Source organism: Ochotona curzoniae, unplaced genomic scaffold, assembly GCF_017591425.1.
Source record: "Ochotona curzoniae isolate NIBS_2020 unplaced genomic scaffold, NIBS_Ocur_1.0 contig_3819, whole genome shotgun sequence".
NCBI lineage: Eukaryota > Metazoa > Chordata > Mammalia > Lagomorpha > Ochotonidae > Ochotona > Ochotona curzoniae.
In genome coordinates this window covers 51,287,135-51,305,756 of record NW_024466004.1, presented here as the reverse complement: position 1 = coordinate 51,305,756, position 18,622 = coordinate 51,287,135, and the positions used below count along the sequence as shown (strand labels likewise).

Genomic DNA, 18,622 nt, shown 5'->3' with positions numbered 1-18,622 from the left:
ATACATAGAAAGGAAGTTTTTATGTGTCCCAAATTGAAGAAAGTGGTGTCTATGAGATTTTCTTCACCTGGAGATCTCTCCATGTTCTAGCTTTTCTGTTCTCTGCACTTAATTTCTGGTACCAGACCATTAGGCTCAGGATCATGACTTGAGCTTGATGTAAGACCAAAAAACATTTTCCTTATTTTTTTCATTTGTAAAAAACAAAAGATTGAAATAAAGAGGAAATTGTTATAAAAATCAGAGAAGGATAATACAATATTAGTAAATCCTCACCTGGATAAAAAAGGGAAAAAATACCAAAACAATATCCACAAACTACTGGGAGAGCAGAGGAAATACAGTGAAACAGGTTATTCTTGAATACAGTCTTTCCAAAAGCCAAAAAAAAAAAAAAGAAAATATAACAGCATTGAAGCTTTAATTTAATAAAGTAAATATAGATTACTATATTGTAGAAATATACTTTTTTGTTTTCTTTTACTCTCTAGCTATGTACATTTATTTTTTGCATTGATGATGATTATTGAAAATATTTTTATCTGTTAAAAATTTGTAGTTATATATACTATTTCACTTAAGAATGGTAAATTTTGTAGGTTTAGGCAATCACTGAAAAATTCAATTTTTCACCTTAAGTGAATCCCCATTAAGTGTATGTGTGGTTGGTGGGGAGATGCTGTATTCAGAGACTGGCAACATTGTAGAGTTCATAGCAGAAAATTTAAAAAGAACTGAATTACATCAGTAATCTTTTGGTGAAATTCATATTAAAACTGAAATGTGCGCTCTGGGTTGGGACAAGTAGAGAGTTAAAGCTAAAGAAAGAATCAAACTACTATTCTTAACTTCATGCTATATACTTGCTAAAAGCTGACACTTATGCAACACAAAAATTATTATTAGCTCTTTTCAAATCTTACTGAAGTGATATGAAAAATGTTAATATTCAGGGCAAATCAAAATCAAGTAAAATAATCAGGAAACTTTAAATAGCATAAGAAAGAGCATAGTTCTTTGGTTTGGGGTGATGAGCATAAAGGAAGCTACAGGGATTTTTGTCGACACAAAGATTTTTGACAACACAGAATATTGAATTGTATCATGGAAAGACACGCATCAAAGATGTTTTAACTACTATTATTTTATGGTTCATAAAATAGAAATAACATAAAATGGAGATTGCTGATGCCCTGTACCATCTATTCTGTTACACACACATATCTTAAAAGATGGATAGAGGGAAATAACAAACCAAGTTCTAAAAATCAAAACATAGTAGTGGTATTAAGACATAGAAATAAGAATCAAGTTCTCGGGTTTTCGTTCAAAGAAAGAATCCTGAATACACATATCTATTTGTGATTTATTGATAAAGGAATAAAACTTATAGACACAATTAGATGGAGAGAAATACAGAACCAGAAAAAGCAAGGCAAGACAGTACTCTGCTTTTGCTAGTATGGGACGGACAGGGTTAGAGGACTCCAAAGACGAGCACGTTGTAACTGTCTAGTCCATGTGTAATCAGAGGAGCGTGATCCTCCCAGCATCACACTAACATTTTTTGTTTTAGAACATATAAGCCTCAAGGAAAAAAACAGAGTACAGGCTGGATAGAAACTAAAACAATTCAAATTACTCTTCCTGCATAGATCAAAAATCATTCTTTGGCTGCTATTAAATAGGAATGTACCAGGCCTGGGCAATGACAGTCAGAGAGCCCTTGAGGTTTCCCTAACCCACCAGAAGGCACGTTGGGCCCAGCTTTATAGCAAATGTAAGGGCAGCTAGCATGAAAGGCAGGTCAATCAGAAAGCTCCCAGCTCAAGAGCCCCAACTCACATAGAAATGAGGTTGGCCTGCTGGAGATGCTCAGAGCTCTGCTCCCCTTGATAAGAGAGACACCATGTAAAGGTGCTGCACAAGAAATACAAATATATATCAACAAGCTTTTCAGCTAAAGATCTGATAAGAGTATGAAACAGAAGCCAGATAAACACCAGGGAAATTTAACAAGAATGCAACATATGTGCCACGTACAACGAATCAATCGGCTTCTCTTTGTGGGTCTGCCATTCCAAGAAAAATAAATGAATCTATAAAAAAAACCCAAAAACACCATTACTAAGTATGAGTAAATGGAGATTGAATATGTTTAATAATTCAGGTAAATTAGCAGAGATTAAACAAGAAAAGGAAAAAAAAATACAGAAGAAAGATGCATTTTAGTCTATAGAAAAGCCCATAAAGTAAAAGAAAGCAATGTAACTTGTACAATTTTATGTAAAATAGTTGGGAAACACACAGATTTTTTAAAAAGGTTCATTTACATTTTATTGGAGGCAGGTCAACAAAGAGAAGCAGAAACAAAGATCGTCCATCTACTGGTTCACTCCCGACGTGGCTGCTGCAATGGCTGGAGCTAAGCCAATCCAAAGCCAGGAGCCAGAAGATTCTTCCAAGTCTCCCATGAGGTCACAGGGGCTCAAAGGTCTGGGTCATCATCGACTGCTTTTCCGAGACACAATCAGGTAGCTGCGTGGGAAGGGGCGCAATCGGGGCAGTAACTGGAGTCGATATGGGATCCCAGCAGCTGCAGATTGAGGGTTCAGTCATTAGGCTACAGCACCGGCCACAAGGTTTGTTTTGCTTTTGTTTTAAACATTTCATGAGTTTGCGAGTCATCCTTGTGGAGACCCTGCTAATATTCTCTGTATCATTCACAGTTTTAGTGTATATGCTGCCGAAGCAAGCACCAGTAGTTTTCTTTTCTTTTTGTAAAGAGGTAGAGTGACGCAAGGGGTATAGAGAAAGAATGAGAGTTCCAACCCACTGGTTGTTGCACCTGATGCCGTTTAGGCTTCCTACATGTGTGGGAGCACAAAGGCACTGGGACATCACTACTTCTAGGATCTGCATTAGCAGGAATTTAGAAGCAGTAACAGAGATATCAAACCTGGGCAATTAGGTGTCTTCATATTATGAATGTTAGAATAAAAAGGAAACTAAGTGTCTTAAATACTTTGTAAGTGTCAAATACTTTAATTCTCATGAGTTTATTAAAAGAGAGGAAAAATAGTTAATAAAGAAAAAATGTTCATATTCTATAGATGAAAAAGGATATTCTGTTTGGATACTATTTTGAAAAAAAAAACCTTTATTTAGACAAATTTAGCAAAGACTGATATAGGAGTATTAAATATCAACATTATTTATGTCTAAGTAAACATATTTCAAACATTTTCCCTTAAATTCTACATATGCTTCAGTATCTGTTTCTAAAAAGAAAATCAGTTAAAGAGAAAAAGTAAGGAGGAAAATATGAATGATTATTTCTTAACACCAAAGAGTAAAGTAAATAATTTCCCTAGGTATATATACATTTGCATGTGCTTGTGTGTGTGTGTGTTTGGATGCATTCTAAATATATATACATATATATGTATACACATATGTGTATATGTGTGGATATACATATATATGTATATATGTATGATTTATTGTAAAAATTATGATCATTGGACCTGACACAGTGGGCTAGCAGCTAAAATCCTCACCTTGCACGCACCGGGATCCCATGTGGGTGCCGGTTCTATTCCCAGCAGCCCTGCTCCCTGCTTGTGCCCTAGGAAAGCAGTTGAGGATGGCCCAAAGTCTTGGGACCCTGCACCCATGTAGGAGAACTGGAAGAAGCTCCAGGCTCCTGGTTTTGGATTGGCTCAGCTCTGGCTATTATACTCAGCTAGGGAGTGAATCAACGGACGAAAGGTCTTCCTCTCTGTCTCTCCTCCTCTCCGTATATCTGACTTGCAATAAAAATAAATAAATCTTTAAAAATTGTGATAATTCATAACTTCATGAAGTGAAAATCTCTATAGCTTTCACGTGTCAAATATCCAATTATTTCTTAAAATTGTAATAATTCGACATCAACAATAAAAATTTTGTTTGAGAGTAATTTTCTTTCTCTTAATTTGAATGTCATTTAGACAAAAAAGAGACACAGAAAAAGAAAACTTTCATCCTCTAGTCGTTCTCTTCATGGCCACAACAGCCAAGCCTGTGCCCGGCCAAGCTCAAAGCAGGCTTTCACGTGAGTGTCGGGATTCCATCTCTTGAGCCATCACCTGTAGCCTCCCCAAGCGTGCATTAGCAGGAAGCTGGAAATGGAACCTTAGCCAGGATTTGAACCTAGGCACTTTGACGTGATGCACACACGTTGGGGCAAGTGGCATATTAACTCTAAGATGATATGTGTCCCAGAAATTTAGGTTTTTATTTGATTACTACTACATGGTTTACAAATATTATTACACACTTGGTGTTCAGCACTGAAGCTTATAGTGACAAATGTTCTTTTCCAGTACATAACCTAAAAAACAACTTATATTTTAGAAATTTCAAATGCAAGATTTATAATTAAATAAGTACACCTCTTCTTTTTTTAAATGTATCCCTTTTTTCATTGGACAGTCAGACACACAGAGAGGAGGAGAGAAAAGAAGATCTTCCATCTGATGATTCACTCTCCAAGTAGTCACGACAGGCAGAGCCAAGCCTATCCGAAGCAGAACTGGCACCCCTATGGGATCCCAGTGCAAGCAAGACGAGGACAATAGCCACTAGACCACTGCGCAGGACCCCAAATATATTCATTCTTAGAGGCAATGAAACTATGAGTAGCAAAAAAGAATTTTATTTGGGGATACTAAAATTAAGTGCAAGATAACTAATAATATGAGAATACTATTGAAAAATCTCAAAGCAATTTTTGCAGATTTCAACATGATTATTATTAATCTAAATTCTATTAAACTGTACAACTGTGTGAGGTAGATAAGCTTTAAATTTATTTACTGCTTTGCTCACCTTTTCTTTATACCTTGTTTTACTATTACCTAGTTTCATTAATGCAAAACATTTTTTTTAATGAAAAAAAAAAGAATGAATTTATAAAGAAGAGCAGAACAAACTGTGTCTGGCGTCTTGAGTTCATAGACTGTGGGTTCTGAAGACCGAGGACAAACTCTGTGGGCAATGGTCCACAATTAGACAAAAATTCCTGACCAAGACTGAGTCCTGCACCTGTGTGTACACAGTTGGGAAAAGGTCTAGTGCCACAGAGCTGTGCTTTAACAGTGTCCTGGATGGCCCGGCTTGGTGGTGTAGCAGCTGAAGTCCTCACCTTAAACACACCCGGATCCCATATGGGATCTAATCCTGGCTGCTCCACTTCCCTTCCAGCTCCCTGCCTGTGGTTGGGAAAGCAGTCAAGGAAGGCCCAAAGCCTTGGAACCCTGCACCCATGTGGGAGACTCAGAAAAGGCTCTGGGCTCCTGGCTTTGGATTGGCTCAGCTCCAGCCATTGCGGCCACTGCAGGAATGAATCAACAGATGGAACATCTTCCTCTCTGTCTCTCCTTTTCTCTATATATCTGCCTTTCCACAAAAACAAAGAAATCTTTAAATAGCAGCGTCCTGGAGATGTTCATGTGTTGACTTCCCTACTTGTGTCACACTGTTGTTTGCTTTTCATCAAACATCATGTGTGCTATATCAGCTCCTGTAATTTGACTCCCCAAAGCAGTTCAGTAAAAGATTGAGACAAGGAGCCTCCTGGGTCAAAGGGGGGCTTCCCTCAGGTTGTACCACTCCTGTGGTCTTTATCATGTGTCAATCTCACTCCTTATTCTCTCCATTTTGTGTTACTTCCCTTTCCAACCCTGTTCCTGCCACATGGGTCACAGTAATTATGATACCATTACACAAGCTATTAAGCAATCTGGTTGCTGGAAGATGTTATGTTAGTCTAGCTTTGGGAACCTGTACACAATGAGTATATAAATATTCAACATTTAATACATATTAATATCCATTTATTAAACTAATATATTTAATATTCATTTATAAATAAAATACATAAACATGTTTATATACATACATATGTAATATGAAAGCCTGTGCTTTCTGAGAATGCACATTGGCTTTCAGCTTTCCATATCCTTCCCCGATGGGTACTTTCTCCATTTCTCATTGAGCAATAAGTGCTTTAACAAATCTCATTAATGTTCTCTGGGTTGAAATTGCTAAATGAATCTCTCCTCTTTAACAGTCGTAAATTCAAATGCTTACCTCCATCACAAAATACAAATGAATAAAAAGACCAGATGGGAATAATAGTGACTAGGAAAGCATAGGCTTTCTTACCAATGGCAGCTGCTCTTAATCCTGGCTAGTGGCTTGGGCGAATGTGACTTCTTCTTTTATTTAATGTGATATCTTCCTGTTTTTAATGATCAGAAGGAATTCAACTTTACTAAAACACATGTTCAGGTTAAATTTACAACATTTAGCTTGGATATTACTCAATAATGACATATTTGTTCTTAATGATATCAGTAAGAATACAGATATGTTTCATGTACTAACCAAAGGATGCAAATTGAAATATGATCCCAATAGCTACAGAACATGAAATAAATGCTGAAATACACAGAATAGCATAAAGATAGCAACAAATATATTTAAGCAGAATGAAAAAATTCACAGTTTCTAAAAAATAATTCTAAATTGAATAGAAGAGTAATTCAGGAGCCTAGTGTTGACTGAACCCATCTATCAATATTGTGTTGTAAAAACTCATATTCTAGAAAAACATGGATGAGAAGGGAATAGTCAGGTTCTGAGTATGTTATGGTGATGTCCTTATTTTAAGAGTTTCCTTGAAATCATTTGGAAACACAGTAGAAAACTTTCTGTGTTTATGTAACTGAAGAAAGGCTTGAAAAGTTCGGAGAGCAGTGCTCTGTGGGTAACGCGGACACATGTGACAGCATCATCCCATACGGGTGCGGATTCTAGTTCTGGCTCTCCTTTTCTGACCCTGTCCGCTTCCTAAGGGCCTTGGGAGGAGCAGAGGGTCTGCTGGCACCCGCATGGGAGTCCCAAATGAAGCTTCCAAATCCTGCCTTCGGCCAGATCCAGTGCTGGTAGTGGCACTAACTCTGACTTTGAAAAATAAATATTTTTTTGGAAAAACAAGTTTTCCAGGTATTGCCAAAAAAATATTAGAATACTTTAAGAAATGGTGAATAAATTAGCCGATAATTTCTGATGACTTAAATGATTCTTATTTTTAGGATTTATTTTATGTATTTGAAAAGCAGTGGGACAGAGAGAAAGGTGGACACACATACGACAAAGAGAGGAGATCTGCTATTCACTATTCACCATTTCACTGCTAAATGACCATATGGGTTAGGGTGGTGACAGGCCAAATCAGAAGCCAGGAACTTGAGCTGGATCTCCTTTATCGGTGGCAGAGGCGTGTTTTCACAGGTACATTAGCAGGAAGCTGGACTGAAAGCAGGATGTGTAGCCAAAATATGTTTGTCATCTAGTATATGATAATGACATTTCAGTTCTTGAATCAACTTTCTACAACATAACCCTAGATCACTCATTTCAAGTGAAAAAAATCCATTATTAATTTTTTAAAGATTATTTTCATTGCAAAGTCAAATATACAGAGATAAGGGGAAAAAGAAAGGAAGATCTTCTGTCCGATGATTCACTCCCCAATTGACCGCAACAGCTGGAGCTGAGCCAATCTGAAGCTAGGAGCCAGGGTCTTCTTCTGGGTCTCCCACACAAGTACAGAGTCCCTAAGCTTTGGGCCATCCTTGACTGTTTCCCCAGGCCACAAGCAGGGAGCTGGATGGGAAGTGGGGCTGCAAGGATTAGAATCAGTGCCCCATGGGACCCTAGCATGCTTAAGGTGAGGACATTAACTGCTAGGCTACTGTGCCAGGCTCTATTATTATTAATTTTTTTATTTGAACATACTAAAGCTTCAAATTTATGTCCTAAAAACTGAAAAAAATAATAAATAAAAATATAATCCCTGAGCTCTGGCCTATATATGGATCCTCTTAATTATTAACAATGGATATATGAAGATAGAATAGCAAAGAAAGAGATGTTGTATCCTTTTTATCACTCAGCAAATGGTCACCACAGCCAAGCCAGGGCCAGACTGAAACCATGAGCTCTGTCGGGGTCTTCCACACGGGTTTCAGGGGCCCTAGTACTTTGGCATCTTCTTTTTCCTCTTCCGGTATGTTAGCAGGGCTCAATCACAAACAGGGCAGCTGGACTCAAACCAGTGCTTGGACACATGGGATCCCAACATGCAAATGACTTAACTTGTCCCAGGCTAAGTACTTTTGAATTTTGACTTATTCTGTTTTCAGTAACATCTGCCATTTATTAGTTCACTGTATTTTTGAAAAAAAAAAGTGTTATGGCTTACTAGCTCTCATAACACAGAAAATACTCTGAAATACATTTATATCTTGTCTAATTGGTGATCCTTGAAACAAAAGTATAGCTCCTTTACCTCACTCAGTACTTTGCTTTTATGTCATTTTCTTTTTTTTTTGTTTTCCAATCATAGTATTTAAAATTCAGTTCATTAATCACATATTAAATTCCCTATTAGATAGACCATATCGCATGTTTTGCCCTAGAATATTCATTTAACCAGGTAAGCATATGTGTGTGCTTATATGTATATATTTTGATTTTTATTTTGATATATCAACCATGGCTATAATATTTGTCCTGTAAAAATGTGTTTAATATTTGTTTTTGAACATATATTAGAATGAAAAATATTTTTATTGAAAGCTTTTAACTTGAGATCTATTGATATTATCTGACACAGAGATTGATTTCTTTGTCCAAATAAATGTCTTGAATTTGACTACAAAATATTCTCACTTTTGCTTGTTCATATCTTGGAAACTTTGTGACTAGATATCAGCAATATGATGTTTGATATTTTAAAATGCAATCAATATTGATGCTAAACAAATATTAGGTACTCAAAAATATAGTAAATTTTATTACATTAAATAGCACTTTGTATGTTGCGAATTTTTCTTTTACTAGATTCATACTTTCTCAAAACACTTTGAGCTTATGCTAAAATTGTCTTGAACTAATTATCTGATACATGAAATCGTTACTGATCTCATATTATCAAGACTAAATCAAGCTAATGTTGCTTAATAAATATTCAATAAACTGAATCATATTAGTCTATATTCATGTTGGTAAATGAATTAACATTTGATTATTTCCTGCTTTCATAAGAATTATTAGGACAAGATTACAAAACAAAGTGTATTTTGGCAATCATATATAGAATAGAATACGGTTACCATTAAACACATAATTATGCTAAATTATAGGAAGATGGATCATTAAAAGAATAGTACTTATTGGTAAAGAAGACAGCCAGAAAATGATAGCCTAAAAAGCTAAAGTAGATTTTCTCAACAACAAGTTATGGACATACAGAATACACAGCAGAAATATACATAAATATATGGATAAGTGAGAGTTTTGTCCTCGGATTACATTCATAACCAACTCCTCAATTAAGAGCAAGACACCAGTTCACCCCAAGAGTTCTCACTATTTTTTTCCTTTTTAATATGGAAAATAGAACCATATGACTAGTTACAAGAAGTATAGGTCCAAAAGTCTTCAACAAAATGAGTATCAAACAAGTCCAGAAATAAAAATAATCATCCACACAGCCTTGGTGGAATTTTACCCAGGAATGCAGCAATGGTTCAACACATACAAATCAACAAACATGATATATAACATCAACAAGATAAAAGATTGAAACTCTATGATTATCTTAATAGATCCAGAGATAGCATTTGAGAAAAATACAACATAATTTCACAATAAAAATAATTGAAACACAATTAAGGAAATGCATAACAAACCACAGCCAGCATCATGCTTGATGGGTGAAAATCTGAAAGCGTTTCTGCTAAGATCAAAAGATATACAAGGTTGCACACTTCCACCACCGTTATTCATTATAGTTCAGTAAGTTTTAAATTAAATCAAAGGAATACAAATGGGAAAGGAAGAAGTCAAATCATCCCCGTTTGCAAATGGCATGATCCTTTCTGCAGGGTAACCATTAGGTTTGAAGAGTATAAAAAAGGAAGATTAAAAAAAATGCCACAAGGAAACTGCATAGGCAGACCAACAAGCATACTGCAGGAGGGTTGGAAGGAAAAAAAAATATAGAGAAAAAAGCAGAAAGATAAGTTTAAAAATATTAGAAAACTTCAAGGGACTGTGAAAGACATAATATAAATATCTAGGAAGCTCAAGAGATCTACAGTGATAAAGTTTACAACCAAATTGTCAAAAGACAAAGAGAATGCTTTAAGCAGCAGAAGAGAAGCTGCTATTCAAGTGAAAAGGATCCTCAAGAAAACTATCCATACAGTTTTTATCAGAAACCATGGGAGCCAGACAAATTAAAAGTGCTAAAAGGAAACAAACAATGAACAAAAAGCATCAGTCAATAATTCTGTATCTGGCAAAACTTTTCTTCATGAGCGTAAAAGCATCAAGACAATTCTAGAACTATTCAGTAAGAAAACCTAAAGGGAATTGTGAAAAATAAAGCAAAAATACACAGGACAATAGCTCACAATATATGAAAAACTAAAGATCTCCATAAGGGCTAATGCATAGGTAATTGTTAACGCAATGTTTGTAACAGTGAGTAGAAATTTCGCTTTTTTTTTTTTTTTTACTTTCTACATGATTTCAAAAGAAAATACATTATGAGAATATTTATTAGTGCAAAGGCTAGAACTGTCTTAGTTTTGAGTTTTAACAACTTATTATTTTGCTCACAGTTTAAAGCCAAATATATTAAAATTTAGTTTCTGTTTTGAATAAAAGTTTATATATCATATATAAATATTGTGATGTTTCAATGTTGTGACAATTAGAAAAAGATGGGGTTAGAGCTATTAGGGAGCACGGTTATTATATGTTATTTTAGAAGCTCAATTGGGATAAATTCCATATGAATATTTTAACTTAAGGAAGCTATCTACAGGAAACAGCTTTGCGGTGCATCAGATTAAGCTGTCAATGGCAATACATGCAACCAAAATCAGAATTTTACCTTGAATCCTGATTATTTTTCCCCCTAACCAGCTTTCTGTTAAAATGCCTGGAACACAAGGGAACATGTTCCAAATATTAGGACCCCTGATATTCATAGGAAAAGTGGATGGATTTGCAGATTTTCGTTTTTGCCTGTGATTTTTTGTTGTTGTTATTTAAGATTTTTTTTTTCAATGGAAAGGCAGATTTGCAGAGAGGGGAGATAGGGAGAGAGATTATCCATTTCCTGATTTACTCCCCCAAAATCCGCAACATCTAGAGCCAAGCTGATCTGAACTCAGGAGCAAGGAGTTTCTTCCAGTTTCCTAACAGGGTGGAAAGTCTCAACGGCTTTCCCAAAGAGTAAGCATGGGACTCCATTCAAAGTGAGGCAGTGTGGATATGAATTGTTGCCTCTATGATATTCCTGTGCCGCAAGGTCGGAGATTAGTCAGGTGAGCCATCCACTGGCACCTTTTATCAGAGTGTTAAGTCTTCCATTCCAATATTAGATTAGTTAATCCTGGGTTCATTATTACATGGAATGAAAATTTTCAGTTGTGTCCTTAAGGAAAGCCAACTTTTTCTGGGTTTATTATTGAGGATGCTTTCCATTCCTCTGTTATGCCTTAGTTGGTTACAGATTTTTAAAAAGATTTACTTATTTTTATTGCAAAGCCAGATATACAGAGAGGAGGAGAGACGGGAAGATCTTTTGTCCGTTGATTCGCTCCCCAAATGGCTGCAATAGCCCAAGCTGAGTCAATCAGAAATCAGGAGAACAGAGCCTTTTCCAGGTCTCCCACGTGGGTACAGGGTCCCAAGGCTTTGGGCCATCCTTGACTGCTTTCCCAAGCCACAAGCAGAGTGTTGGATGGGAAGTGAGACGGCCAGAATTAGAACCGGCACCCACATGGGATTCTGGCGCATGCAAGGCGAGAATTTTAGCCACGAGACTACCAGTTGGTTACAAATTTACAAATTTATTTTGAGAACCTAAATTCCATTCTAGTGGTCCACACATTTGTTTTTATGCCATGCCATACTGTCTTGGTTACAGTAGCTCTGTAATATTTGTCCATCATATTGATGCCTCTGCCTTAACCTTTTGGTTAAACAGAATCCCTTCAGTTACTATTTATGTATTCATATTATAGTTTTTATTTCCGTGAGGGAAAAATTGCTATTTTGATAGATACAAAAAAAAAAAACCCTGTAGATCATTATCCATGATGAAAACAGATATAAAATGTTTCAGCAAAACATTAGTAAGTCAAATCAGTAAATCTAAATAGCATATCAGAAAGATCATTTACCCTGATCAATTGAGAATAAACCCAGAAAAGTGCTTAAGCATGGCTCAACACATACAAATCACTAAACATTACACATCACATCAAAAGAACCAAGAAGAAATACCGTATGTTCATGTCAACATGTGCAGAAAAAAAATTCCAGAAAAATTAAATAGTTCTTCATGCTGACAGTCTTGAACAAATCTGTAGTAGAAGGAATTTACCCCCAAGTAATAAGCCCATAGTGAACACATAGCAAACACCATACAGAAAGGAGAAAATTTGAAGGCGACCCCAAGTAAGATATAGCCAAGGCAAAGGCATGCATATTTACTATTCTTAGCCAAATTAGTCTGTTCAGAGAAAGAAATTTAAGGACATCAAATAAGAAAAGAGGTTGAATTATCCACATTTGTATATGCATTTTTATCATATCTAAAATTCCACAGACAGGAAAGCCTAAGGACTATAATGATTAATAACCTCAATATTGTAGAATATAGTTTTTAGAAAGCATAAGTAGAGTGAAAATAACAAATACTGAAAACCTAAGGGAAAGTTCTAAGAAAAATGTAAGGCTTTGAACTTTCCAAAATCACTTATTTACACAATAACAAAAGCCCTGGGAATTGAATTATACAAGTGAAGTATTTATCTTTAATAAGAGATGTTAAAGTTAGCATGGTGCCCAAAATCAATGCAATCAATATGGAGGCATAATTATATTATTTCTCATTTTACAAATATGATTTAGCAGAATTAAATTGAAACTAACCAAAGAGATAAATTCTTTAATTGGGCTATACAAGAATTGTGCATTAGAATCAAAGGGAAAAAGCCATGAAGGGCCCCAGGTTTTTGTTGATTTCATCTTTTTATGAGACCAGCTTGATAAATATAGTGTTTCTGATTAAACTCAGTTTCAAAGAGCAGAACTTAATTTATCTTGATATGGGGTAGATTTGGTCATTTTTCCCTCTCACTGTAGAGGGAATGTCTGAGGGTAAATTGAGAAGAAAAGGAAACAGCAATTGTTTGTTCCCAATACTGATTGAAAAGGGCAGAAAACTCTTTGGGGAGGTTGTTGGAGAGCACAAAGAATTTTCATGTCATTTTAATCTAAGATGTACAAAATAATTAAGAACAAATAAATTCAGCTATTGGTGATAATATCACCAACCCTTTAAATTGGAAATGTATATAATATTAAGCATTCATCACCCACCAATTTAATGTAGACTCAAGAATCACTAATTAGTCATTAACATTTAAGTAGTTTTCTTTTATTCCTATCCATATGACATAGAAATATAGATATAGACCTAGACCTAGACGTAGACATAGATATGGTTTGTTACACCCAGCATGGCAGGGTATCAGGTAGACAGAAAGAGAAATAGCAAAGCATGAAAAGAGAAGCAAATTCAAATGAAGAATTTAATGTGGAGAAACAAGAGGACACTATGTCCATCTGAGGCAAGAAGTCCTAAAATCTTGATTTGCCCAAGTGTTATTACAGCAATGATCAATCATCAGTAAAGTATAGCTTCATCAACACAGCATATTTGAAGAGGAAATTTAAACATGGTAAAACTGAGAACATTAGGAAGATTTGGAGTTTACATGACAGTGTTTTTGAATGCAGGTATAATTGAATACTGAGACACTAACAAGTAAGGTGACAATCACAATGTCAGGAAATCTTTTGGAGGATATGTTATTGTCAACTAACCATTCACTAAGGCCTACTATGTATTCACCAGAAAACACAGTGCTTTCTTTACTGCTCCAGCATGCATGGTACCCAGCCTTTGCCATGGTTAACAAGACACATGTGATGGCTACCTTTGCAGCTCAAACATTCCTCAGCAGAATATGTTAGGTGCGGATGTCTCTGAGAGCTAGGCCTTCATTTAGGCCATGTGGTGGTTCCCAACAATAAGTGCTATAGAGAAGTTTGAATATGCTTTATCCTAACTAAAACAAGTATTGAGACTTAATTCCTTGACCATTATCTATTAGGAGATGGGGCCAATTTTTTGGTGATGGGGTAGAGCCATCATGAACAGGTTAATGACATCTAAGAAGAGTGAATTCTCTTTGCCACAGGACTGAATTATTTACCTAACAGCAGCTTGTTGAAAAGTGAGCTCAGCTTTGTTGGCTTCTTCTTCATTCCTTTTCCGCCTGGTGATCTTCTTGGCACACATACTTTTTCTCTTCCACATTCCACTGTGAGTCCCTTAGGAGATGCTGGGCATTTGCTGACAGAATGCTCTTGGTCTTCCAGAAACGTGGGCTAAAATACATGTCTATTTTTTGTGGTTGTTCATGGAAATCTCTGCAGTTGGAATCTATTAATTTATGTTTTACAAGCTGTGTGGATGATTTTCACTCATTCTCAGTTTGAAATCCAGTGCTTTTCAACATTTGAAATATTAGACCATCATTTAGCATGTTTTTCTTTCAAAGATTAAAAAAAAGATATATGTTTGATCTTTTGAAGTTTTCTTAATTAACTAACTAATGGCAAAGCAAAATTCAAAAGAAGGATATCTTGAACATCAGACTTTTTTTTTTATCGTAACACATGGAATTTTGACTGTCTGTAGTATAAACACTTCATTCCAAATAAAAGAAATCAAATATTTGTCTAAATAGACAGAAGTAATGATTGTTCCTGGAAGAACATGTTCAGAGAATCAAATCCCACTCCTTAGGCTACAAATCAACTGTAGTCAGGACAAGGACCAACAAGATGTACAGAGGAAACACACAAAATAGACATTGAAGCAGCATGAACTGATGAGGCATGATTCCAGAACACTGAGACAAAATCATAGTGTGAAACAAAAACTGAAGCAAGAAAGTAAAAACTGTGAGCTAAGCATTGAAAACATTTGTCTTGAGCAAACTCAAGACTTTTGCATAGGATAAAATCATCTGCATGACACACTTTCTCAAACTCAGATGTTGATTCTGAAATATGAGATGCAGTATAAATACATGTGATAGATACAAATTCAGATGTGTACAAATAGATGGCATTTGTGCCAAAATCATGAAATTTCCCTTTTAATTTGGGAAAATTTGGCAGGCAGAAGGGGGGAGTATACACCCTAGTCTTACTAAAGATGGATATGTACCTTAGTGTATAAATTATCCTTGAAATGTTCAAGAGCAAATGAACTCTCTCTGAATCCTCATTACCAGTTCTTACTTGCAAAGAATTTTGCACTCCTGCCAGGTTTACTATAAAGAAAGATATCCCACACTTTCTTCTATTAGCTCTGGATTCCTGCTACCTGTTATGCCATTGGGAGAGAAGACTTTACAAAGAAGCTCTAATAATCCTATGGCAAAGAAATCACAGTTTAGAAAGATTTTTTTTTTTTTATGAAAAATGTTGGGTTTTTCTCTTCCATTAAAAATATCTGGAAAGGCTGTTTTTCTCTTCCTTTCTTGCAAATGTTAACTCTGACTTAACAGTGTCTGTCCTCTTGCAATGGCCAAGATTCTTTTTTGCTACAGTGCACACTACAGCCCAGTGCAATATTTTACCCACAGGTTGCTGAATGAATCTTTTAGCTTTGATTTGAGACAATCATTCACTTAAGATGACAGACATGCCACTAATGGATTTAGAAATGTCTCTTTGTTTGCTTGACAACTAAGTGGATTTTTCTCTTGATTAAAAATAATAATAGTGATAGGTCAGAATGCAAATACATTGCCTTTCTGTATATCTTTGGTTGATCTTTCTGATTTTAATGTAGAAATGGTAAAGAAATGATTGATAACTCAGAGACCCAAATATATTTGCAAATTAAAATCATTTTCCCTATGTTCTAGTAAGGTGCATTAGATATCATGGCACTTCAACTCTTTGAAAATTTAATGTTCATTAATTAATATTGCAAGCAGCGTTATTCGTATCATCATTCTGTTCATCAGGGAATAAGACTGGCATTTGCTTTTATTCTACTTAAACATCTACAAAGAACAGGAGCAAAATGACAACTACACTGACTTCGTGTTTGAATTTCTATTTCATACAATGCCTAGATTTCACTGTTTGAGGAGTATTCCTATGACAATAAAATAATTATTACTTAAAAGAAATAGAGAAAGTGTGAGGATAACACATCCTATTCAGCTTTCTCTCCTCTGGTTTCTAAGCACTTCTAAGAGCTGCTGCTCTTCCTTCTGGGCATGCAAAGAAGATAAGCCACTCTGACTTTCTCCTTCTGCTCATTTGTTCCTTCTGGCTATGACTGTTCCTGAAGGGAATAGCAAGTGTCAGGAAGCTTAGAAAACAGCTTACATGTTATCTGGGCTGCTTTTTCTATTCTTTGCCAGCTCAATGAGGAACTGTAATATAAACCGCACTACTCAGTATGTATAAGACATTTCTGGGCAAAGGGGGGAAAAGGGTAAGAAGGAAGATTTTTCAAAGTTTCCATACTGAGATAATTTCAGATGCAGAGCAGTGCCTAAAACGCTTCAATTAAATGTCCTTTAAACCTAGCTCCCCATTAATATAATCATTTACACAACCATAAAATATTTGTCAAAACTAAGAAGCTAACAATGATGCAATACAACCAATCAATTCAGAACCTATTTGAACCAATGTTGTGTGTTTTGTTTTTGTTTTTCTTTTATATGTTTCAAAATCCATCTCAGGCTCCCATGCTTCATTTGTTATCATGTTTTCTTTTTTTTTTTTTTTTCCCAGGAACAACTTCAGTCTCTCCTTTTCTTTCAGAACTCCATGCTACTGAAAACAGCAGGTTGGAGGTTTTTTAGCACATTTCCCGGTCTACATCTGATTGGTATTTGCTCTTGATCCCCTGGAGGAAAGACATTATCAGGAAAGATCTTACACAGCTAAATACCTTTTTCAATACATGCTTTCAAGAGTAAATGACTAGTCCACTTGTCTTATCACTGGTAGCAATTCTGACAACAAAAGTGGTGGTTGCTATAGGATTCCCCACCGTTATTATGTTTCCCTTTGAAATCATTGATTATTTTGTAGGAATACCTTGAGCCTGTGTACAAATATCCTGGTGCTGCTTCAACACAGCTCATGATTTTCTGCATATCTATGTGAGGGGATGGGTGAATTTCCACATTTTGCTTTCCTTTCACCATTTACACCTGGAATTATTCATTTGGGAATATTAATGTATTGATTGATTTTGATTTTGTTACATCATGTATGCCAATAAAATTTTCTTTTGGTGGATTTCCAATTCAGTATTATTTTTATTCCTCAAAGTTTTCTAATTTTGAACATAGTAAGTATTGTTCAGGAAGACCCATGTGCCATTTCAATACCACCTATCCTTAAAAACAAAAATAAAAACAAAAACCAAAAAAACCAAAAAGCACCACTTTTTCTTGTATATATTTAAACAATTCTTATATCCATTCAACACAGAATTCTCTTGTTCACCTTGAATGTAAACCAAAAAGGAAAAGTAGAACAAAATAGATTATATTAATTTGTGTTATACCACTTTCTGGAATTTTACATTTATAGCTATTTTTCTGTGTTTCAAAAAAAATATTTATTAAGAATTTTGGGGGTGGGGATCATTAATCTGATGACAACTTAAAACATACAGTCACGTGTTGCTTAATTATAATGCTTTGTTAGGTGATTTTCGTTAATGTGGAACATCGCAGATTTACTATAAGTCAGCTTTATTCTGTATGCTTGGCACAATTCGGAGACTTAAATGAGACAACAGGTGTGATAAGAACTTACATGAGGAATCTCAGACACAAAGAGATGGAATTAAAACTCTGAGTTAATTCAACTTAGAATTGGTGGATCAAGTTTCAGCCAGGGGTCTCAAACTTCAGCCTTCAAAATGTGTTTATTAAAGGAGTAATTTCTTCTTTGCAGTAAACAACCTTTATTATCTGGTAGTTTTTAAAGTTTTCAGTTTTATCCTTGGTCTTTTATCCTCTTACTACAATGCGAGTATGGTGTTTATTCCAACTACATCTTCTTAGCACATGTCATGTTTGATAAGTTAAATATTCATATTTGTCTTCGATGATGCAAGATTCTTTGTCATTATATCTTTCATTTGTATTGTTTCTAGGTCTTATTTTTTAATTTTGAAAAAAATGCTTTCTCTCAATTCATCTTTCCAAGAATGTACCTACAACAATTACCTATTAGTAATTTCTAATTCTAATTCAATACTGTTTTCTCAATATAATTTTAACTGAAATACTTTTTTCCGATTCAAGATTCTCTTGCTTTCATACATATTTATTTTTATTTATTTTATATTACTTTATAATTTCTA

The 18,622-nt window shown here is 35.2% G+C and overlaps 1 non-coding gene across 1 annotated transcript; it reads right to left on the bottom strand.

Moving 5' to 3' along the window:
- Nucleotides 1-2,653: 2,653 nt before the first annotated feature.
- On the bottom strand, nucleotides 2,654-2,759 carry LOC121158839. Its single transcript, XR_005884228.1, has one exon. It is a non-coding gene; the product is annotated as a U6 spliceosomal RNA (small nuclear RNA).
- Nucleotides 2,760-18,622: the final 15,863 nt, after the last annotated feature.